Source organism: Berghia stephanieae, chromosome 1 (genome assembly GCF_034508935.2).
Source record: "Berghia stephanieae isolate SIO BIC M18660-M18661 chromosome 1, UCSD_Bste_1.3, whole genome shotgun sequence".
NCBI lineage: Eukaryota > Metazoa > Mollusca > Gastropoda > Nudibranchia > Aeolidiidae > Berghia > Berghia stephanieae.
In genome coordinates this window covers 104,564,588-104,567,087 of record NC_088360.1, presented here as the reverse complement: position 1 = coordinate 104,567,087, position 2,500 = coordinate 104,564,588, and the positions used below count along the sequence as shown (strand labels likewise).

The window sequence follows — 2,500 nt, the reverse complement described above, 5'->3', positions numbered from 1 at the left end:
ATGGCATCGCCCAAGGCGTTGATCGAGTTGTTCGTGGCGTTGATACACACACGCAACTCCTACCCCCCCCCCCCCCCACACACACACACACACATTAGAGGGCAGCGAGCATTGAAGAGTAAGAGAGAGACGTGAAGTTATAATAAGAGGGGGTGGATGAGGTGATAAGAGGGGTCGATGGTGACTTTTCGCCAGATCTAACAAACTCAGCTACCCATTCATTGCTGAGTAGACAGGGATTCAGAAAAAAATCGACTGCACCCGGGATCGATCTCTGGCCCTTTGCGTATAAAGAGAGTGCTCTATCAACTGAGCTATCGGGGTCCCCAAATATTCTATTGGACTTTTTTAAAATTCAGACGTTATAACTGGGTTTTTTGGAAGGAAGAAACTAATGAAACTCATATTATTTGATTAGTAAAAACACCAAACGAAATTTTAATATTATTGTATTATTTTAAATGACAACACTGCGATAGAAAGGAGTGGTGACAAGAGATGGACAAAAGAAAACAAAAAATCGGATTTGCTACTTGCTAGGTTCGACACACACACACACACACAACACACACACACAAACACACACATCTTTTGTAGTCACATACATTTCAAACAATAACCCATTAGAGAAGAGGGGTCATGCCTTCACCATAGATCATTGTCATTGCGATCATTATGGTGTAGTAAATTTTGAAATTTACCCCGTATAATGGAATCGTCCAAGGCGTGCGCCTCCTGTTCCCCCCATCTCACACACGAAAGGGCGGTTTGGGAAGTGGAGGTTGGTGGTCGTCTGCCTGTATGGTCGTCTGTGTCGTTTAGTGTATGGCAAAGGGGGGTGGGTGCGATTAATTAAGTGGGATGGGTGGTGATTGGTGGAAGATAGGCAACCGAAGCAACGAATCGCTGGGGAAGTAGTAGGCTATGGCGCGAGACCGTAGGACCGTGGTCCTTGCAAGGACCGCCCCGCACTAGTTGAAAGGTGATAAGAAGTGAGGACCGCCGCCGATCTTCCCCTCTGGGACCGATCTTCGGTTCACAGCTAAAAGACCGTCGGACCGCGGTCCGGACCGGTCTTCAGCGCGGCACTACTCTCCGATCCCTCCAACCCGTGTCACCCCCACCACCCACTATTGACACATCGTTTATTGAAGTAAGAAAGAGGGGGAGAAAAGGAGGAATAAAAACAAAATTCAACAGACGGCCTTTTCGTCCATTTTACCCTGTGTAGTGACAGGTAATGTTAGATCACTGAAGAATAAAATTGATGAACTGTTTTCACTGTGTCGTTACAATAATGACTATCGTCAAGCCTCCATAATAGCGTTAACAGAGACTTGGCTCTCTCCTCACATACCATCATCATGTTTTGATATTGAACAATATTCACTATTTCGAGGAGATCGGACTAATGTAAATAAACGAACTGGGGGTGGGGTGTGCACATATTAACAACAAATGGTGCCACCCCAATAACTGTCAGATAAAGAAAATGTAGTGTGACGATTATATTGAATTTATTACTGTTTCGTCACGACCATATTATCTACCCCGGGAATTTACTCATGTCATCATCATCAACGTCTGCATTCCACCATCATCAGACAACACCACAGCGAAAAATATTTTGAAGAAAGAAATACAGGACATTCAAATTAAGTCGCCCGATGCCGTATTGATGGTCACTGGTGATTTTAACCAATGTAAAGATTTCACTCTCCCGGGACTTCATCAATACGTGGACTGCGAGACAAGGGACAAAAAAACATTAGATTTATTCCTGTGTAATATTAAAAATAGTTACAAATGTTTACCCCGTGCCCCATTAGGTTTATCTGACCACTGCATACTCTTGCTACTCCCCACCTACCGCCCTGTTTTTAAACGTGTAAAACCAGTAAAGAAAAGTGTACAGATCTGGAACGGAAGTGTGTGTGAAGATTTGCGTGGTTGTTTTGAATGCACTGACTGGAATGTTTTTATCGAATCATGTGATAGTGTGGATGAGCTGAATGACTGTGTGAGTGAGTATTTAAAATTCTGTGAACAGCTAGTGTCTTGTAAAAAAGAAATAAAATATTATCCTAACAACAAGCCTTGGATAACAAAAGATCTAAAACTTTTATTGAACCAAAAGAAAACTCTCTTTACTAGTAGAAATAAAAAAGATCTGAAAACAAAACAAAAAGAGATAAAGAGAGTAATATCTAGTTGTAGAGACAAGTACAAAAATAAAATTGAAAAATGCTTTTCTTCTGGGGATATACGGGACACGTGGCGGGGGCTTAAAACTGCTGTTAACTATAATCCAAAGCCCACGATTATATCAGAAGATATCGAAATTGAAACTCTAAATAAATTTTATTCACGTTTCGACACAGCAAACAAATTTGATATTGAAAATGAAAAACATAAATTAGACAGGGCTTTGGAAGATGAAATGACTATTGAGGTCAGTGAAGAAGAAACGAGGTTCGTATTTTCGAAACTAAACGAGAGG

The 2,500-nt window shown here is 41.5% G+C and overlaps 1 protein-coding gene across 1 annotated transcript in view; it reads left to right on the top strand.

Moving 5' to 3' along the window:
- The window catches only part of LOC144965095 (uncharacterized), a 16,669-nt gene that overhangs the window by 6,740 nt on the left and 7,429 nt on the right, over positions 1–2,500 (top strand). The gene's annotated exons all lie outside the window — the stretch shown is intronic.